We start from the raw sequence: 6,000 nt of genomic DNA, 5'->3' as shown, positions 1-6,000 counted from the left end.
ACAAAATCTCACCGTGCATGCTTTTTTTTTTTTTTTTTTTTTGAGGCAAGATCTCACTCTGTCAGCCAGGCTGGAGTGCAGTGGTGTGATCACAACTCACTGCAGCCTCAACCTCCTGGATTCAAGCGATCCTTCTGCCTCAGCCTCCTGAGAAGCTGGGACGAGAGGTGCACGCCACCATGCCTGCCTAATTTTTTCTTAGTTTTTGTAAAAACAGAGTCTCATTATGTTGCTTAGTTGGCATGCTTATTCTTTTGGTAGAGTGCCCGGTTGTTAAATTGCTGGGTACATGGTGGGAACCATGCTGAAGCTTTTCTAATGCATTCAAAATGTCTTCTATCAACATCATGTGCTAATTTATGTTCCAGCATGACAGCCCCTGAAGCATTCTGATTATGGAGACACTGTTCCTCTCTCCCCAGCACAAGCTCTTTTCGTCTTCCACTTTCCAGTTTCCAGTATCACATGTGGGTCACTTACTTAGCCCACCCACATTGGTATTAATAATGGAGTTATGTCCCCGGCTTTTCCTAATGGGCTCATATTTAATGTCCAACCATGCGGATGACATTCACCAGCTGACACCCAGGGGTTGATGTTGAGGCCCTCTTCTTTCTCTTCCTCCTCCTCCTCCTCCTCCTCCTCTTCCTTGTCTTGCCCCTTCGTATTGTTATGGCAAAATAATATTCAAGGCAGTATGACCTTGTGACATAACCAATGTAATAAATGAGGCTGAAAAATCCAATCTAATCTATAGATGACTAATCAATGCACACATGCTTTTCAAGCAAACATCTATAACTCTTGTCAAGGAGAAAAGCTTTTTTCGGCAAAAGACCTTTGGCAAAAATTTAATGATGTTCATATTCACTTCATTTTCCTGAAGAAATAAAGGTAACTTACATAAAGGCACAAGCATTCCCACGATATATCCCTGAGTCTACTGCTGGTAATGAATCAGTATTCTGGTAAGTCTCCAAACTTCGAAACCATAGAATAGACCAAGATTTAGGATTGCAAATAAGTTTTTCCATTGCATTTTGAAAAAAAGAAATCACACTTGCAAGGATTGCATAGAAGGCCTTTGTGACAGAGCCACTGTTTAATCCCCAGCCTCATCTTGATGACCAGCGCCTGCTGCCCCTCTGCCACCCAACGCACCCACCTCAGCAGCCGCTTCAGCGTCCTGGCGTGTGTCTTCTTGGGATGGTCTGCCCTTTCCACCCTCTATTCCACACCTGTCACCTCTTCGTCTGTAGGAGTTATTGCAGGCCCCACCTAGAACAATGTTCTGCAGGAACCCCTTCCACCCCCAAGGCCTCCCCTCCTCCTCCTCCCCTCATCCCCGGGGCTCGCTGACCTCTGTGTAGCTGTCCCATCCCTGTGACTGTGGCTGTTCTGTGGGGGTCCAGTCACGAAGTTGGCCTCGCTGGCCCCACACACCATGGCCCTTCAGAGAGCCTCCCACGGAGGAGATTTGTCTCTAAAAAGATGCAGAGAGCTCCTCCTGAAACTGCTTCTGAGCTGCCTCTAAGGAACCATGTGACCTTGATCAAAGAGCTGCCTTGGCCTCTAGAAAGGAGGGGTGTGGAATGAGGAGGCCTAAATCCCCTTCCCCGTGTCATGGTTTCCAAGAAGGATGAACAAGCTCCCTCCACACCCCAACCCTGCCACGTGTCCCCTGCACTGTACCTTGGTGTCACCACATTTGAAAGAGCGTAGATCTGCCTGCAAACGCACAGGCTTCTGCTGACGCTGCCCTAAAACTGATCACAGCGGCAGTCCCCACGCGATCCACTGGCCCCAGCTTTCACAGCATCAGCACTTGACCACTTCATGGGGGATCCCATTAAGCTGTTGCTACATGATAGACACCCAGCGTATTTTTATCAAATGAGTCAATTTGAATAATCTAGACTTGAGGTTAAATGAAAGCACAGAAAGGGTCAAGAATTATTAAATTATTAAAGGGTCAATAATTAATTAAAACACAGAAAGGGACAGTTAACAAATGTTATAGAAATTCACCGTTCAAGGAACGAGGGGTGGGAGAAAAGGTGCATAATTGTTGCAAGCCTTTTTAGTACTGAAAGACAAGAAAGCTAAAGTGAAGTGGTCCTCCACCATCTAGTGGCTGGGCTCGGTAACAGGGAAACTCCGCTCAGTCCCCACAGCAAGGTGATTCTCAGGGAAATCATCGGGTTCCTGAATCCCACGAGTAATCAGTGAGGGCTAGGTTATTTTTCTAATTATTGATTACAATAGTAACAAAAACTAGTTAATAGAGAACAAATCTAAGTAAGTTGAAAAGATACAAACGATTAAAGAAAAATTATGTATTTCTTAATCGTGTTTTGAAATAAAAGCTAAAATAAAATCACCATGACCATTGTTCCCTATGGATTAATAGTTTATAATATATTTTACTCGGCTCACAAATGTGCCAACCAAGACCCACGAAGGCCAGAAGCTTTGCCTGAAGCCACACAGGAGCTTAAGGAACTCGCACGGGGCCAAGTAAAAAAGCAGTGGTGCTGGGATTCAAAGCCAGAATCAGGCAACTCACACCACCAACGCAGGCATTTGATGTAATAAGAGACAAGGCTATGTTGAGTTTATTATGCTTCATATGCTTCCAGCCGCATCTGAAAGGTGAGGGTGTATGGGATGCAAGCACATCTGCTGGGTGGACATGAGGACCACAGCAGCTGCATCTGGAAGATGAGGGTGCCTGAGATGGAAGATCTGGTGAGTGGACATGAGCGTCCCAGGTATACTGAGTAAACACAGCCAAGGATGCATTGCAGGAGGTGAGGAAGCTGACTGTGGTTTGGATGTCGTTTGCTGTCTCCACCAAGTTCCATGTGAAACGTGATCCTCGGTGTGTTGGTGTTTGGAGGTGGGGCCTGGTGGGAGGTGTTCACATCCTGAGACTGAATCCCTCTTTGTGAGGTAGTGAGTGTGGTTTCACTCTCAGAGGCCGGACTGGACTGGTTCCCGCTGGAGCTGTTACTATAAGGTGCAGCTTCTTCTTCTGCTTGGTCCTCTCCGCATCTGTTCACTTCTCTGACCTTCTCCACCATGTTACCCAGCTCAGAAGCCCTCGCAGGGAGCAAAGACCAGGCCCTTGAACTTCTCGACCTACAGAACAGTGAGCTAAATAAATATTTTTTCTTATAAATTACCTAGTCTCAAGTAATTCTCTTAGCCACTCAACAGGGACAAGGCCGTGTGGGAGATGGAACACACCTGACGGGCCTGCCTCTGTGACAGAGTGAGGCTTGGGCAGCTCGGGTTACCTGCACAACCGTGCAACCAGGGTCCCTTGAGCATGCAGGCAGGCCCTGGGGATGAAGTGTTAAAAGACACCAACGACCTGTCTTTGGCCTTGAACAATTTTGCACCCTGGGTCCTCATTTCTTCTCTACAAATTCCCCTGGTACTGTGTTCACTTACTGCCTGCACCATGCTCCTCCAATCATCAAACCACTACCCAGCTGGTTTCCCCTAAGCAATCTGGGGTTTATTCTGAGTTTTGCAGAATCATTGATGTCCAGCAATGCTTCTGGTTCTCCTTCTTCTGGGCACCTGTTATAACTGCACTCTTCTGCCCCCTTGAGGTTGTACAAGGGCGTATGACTTGCCTTAGTGAAAAGTGAACTCTGTCATGGCTGGGAAGAAACCAGCAAGAGCAGAGTTCTTTGTCTCATCAAGACACCAGACACGTTCTAGACCTTTGCAGTCCAGTATGGGAGAAACCAGCCACATGTGGCTATTTAACTTTAAATTAATTAAAATGAAATAGAATTAAACATTCTGTTTCTCGGTTGCATTTGTCACAGGTCAAACGCTCAGAGCCATACGTGGCTCGAGGCTGCCATGTTGCACAGTGAAAATCCACAGAGTGTTTCATCCAATGGTATTACATTCCACAGCCCGCTGCCCTGATGAGGGAAATGCACAGAGCCTCCTCCTGACCCACAGCGCACATGTGGTAAGAGACAGAGCAAATTTATTTTTAAAGACACTAACATTTTGGAGATTTTGTGTCAGTAACACAATCTATTTTATCCTGTGTGTTGCAAGTTTCTTCCAAATTGCTAAAAAATAAATGAGTAGCTCAAAGCCATACAAAAAAGATAACATTGGTAATCATATTGGTAAATATAAAAGCCAGCATTGGCCGGGCACAGTGCCTCACGCCTGTAATCCCAGCACTTTGGGAGGCTGAGGCAGGTGGATCTCAAGGTCAGGAGTTCAAGACCAGCCTGGCCAAGATGGTGAAACCCCGTCTCTACTAAAAATACAAAAAAAATAGCTGGGATTGGTGGCAGGCGCCTGGAATCCCAGCTACTTGGGAGGCTGAGGCAGGAGAATCGCTTAAATTCGGAGGGTGGAGGTTGCAGTGAGCCGAGATCGCACCACTGCACTCCAGCCTGGGTGAGAGAGTAAGACTCAGGTCTCAAAAAAAAAAAAAAAAAAAAAAGGCCAGCATCATTGTATTTTTGTTTGTAACTCCCTCTTTTCTTTCCTACATACCTTGAAAAGCATAGGTGAGAGTTTTAGACACTAGAGAAGCAGCTGTACATTCTGGACCCCTGGTGATACAGGTGCCCAGAGTGTGGAGATGAACTAGAAGTGGCTCTGTCGAAACCCAAAGCCATGCGATGCTTTGTAAAAATGTTTCTCTGGAATTAGGTTTCAGAATATAAAGCAAGAGTTATCTGGAGCCAGCACCATTTACACATGTACCTCTTTCCGCCATGATCTTGTCTGTCCAGCTATTACTAAAACCAGGGAGGGGATACACCACACAAGGGCATCCTTTGTGACAGTAACATCAGGCTGTAGAGCTGTGTAGGAGCAGAGTCTATCTGCTTCTGAAGCTATGCTGGATCAATTCAAAATAGATTGCTGTAAGATTAGAATGTTAATTGTAATGTCAAAGGTAAACATAAAGAAAATAACTAAAAAGCGTATACAGACGGGAAATTAGTCAAGGATCAAAGGAGTAGAGTATGTCAATCAAATACAAAAATAAGGCTGTATAAGGGGAATCATGAACAACAAAGAAGACATGAAAACAAATAGAAAAATGGCAGAAGATCCTTCTTGTCGTTAATTACTTTAAACATAGAAGCATCAAACTCACTGGCTAAGCTACAAACTTTGCAAAAATTTTTAAATGACCTAATAATCACAAGATTTGCTTTAGAGCCAAAGGGGGATGGCGGAGAAGCTGTCCTGCAGGAAGATACAGGGAAAGAGCTGAGGGGCAACACCAGGACCTGAAAAACAGACTTTAAGTCAAAAAAGGTCATAAGAGATGAAGAAAAATTGATAAAAAGGCTTATTGATCTAGAAGATACAAGAATTAAAAGCAAATATACATCAAACAGAAAAACCCACACTATATGAAGAAAACATTGACAGAATGGAAAGGAGAGCTCATAAAAATGTCAATGTTCACTTCAGTAATGACAAGAACAATATTCAGAGGAGTGATAATGACCTAGACGCCGCCCGCAGAAAACTCCACCCACCAGCAGCAGAACCGACATTCATCTCAAGTGCACACGGAACATTCTCCAGCATAGAACAGATGTTAGTCTGTGAGACAAGTCTCGACAAGTGTGAAAAGACTGAATTCATACAGAGCCTTTTCTCTGATCACCAATAGAATGAAGAAATTTACAAACATATAAAAATTAAGCAACACACTCCTCAGCAACTAATTTGTAAAAGAAAAAAAATTGCAAGGAAAATTAGAAAATACTTTGAGATAAATACAAACAAAACCAAGGTTTACTAAAACTTATGATCTGAAAAGAAAGCAACCTTCAAAGGGAGATTTATAGGTAAAAAGGCCTAAAGTAAAAAAAATAAAATAAAAGATCTCAGTTGGTAGCCTAACCTTACTAGCAAAAGAAGAGCAAACTAAACCCAAAGTTACCAGAGGTGTGGAGATGCTGAAGGTTACAATGGTGATCATCATAGTAG

At 44.1% G+C, this 6,000-nt stretch overlaps 1 protein-coding gene across 1 annotated transcript in view; it reads right to left on the bottom strand.

Annotated features, from left to right (window-relative positions):
• Positions 1–1,311: 1,311 nt before the first annotated feature.
• The window catches only part of LOC140713282 (uncharacterized), a 35,673-nt gene continuing 30,984 nt past the window's right edge, over positions 1,312–6,000 (bottom strand). Inside the window, exon 4 of the transcript XR_012095168.1 lies at positions 1,312–3,141. The gene's annotated coding sequence lies outside the window, so the exon portion shown is untranslated. The remainder of the gene's footprint in view (positions 3,142–6,000) is intronic.

This window comes from Chlorocebus sabaeus, chromosome 14 (genome assembly GCF_047675955.1).
Source record: "Chlorocebus sabaeus isolate Y175 chromosome 14, mChlSab1.0.hap1, whole genome shotgun sequence".
Taxonomy (NCBI): Eukaryota; Metazoa; Chordata; class Mammalia; order Primates; family Cercopithecidae; genus Chlorocebus; species Chlorocebus sabaeus.
This window is presented reverse-complemented; position numbering and strand designations above follow the sequence as displayed.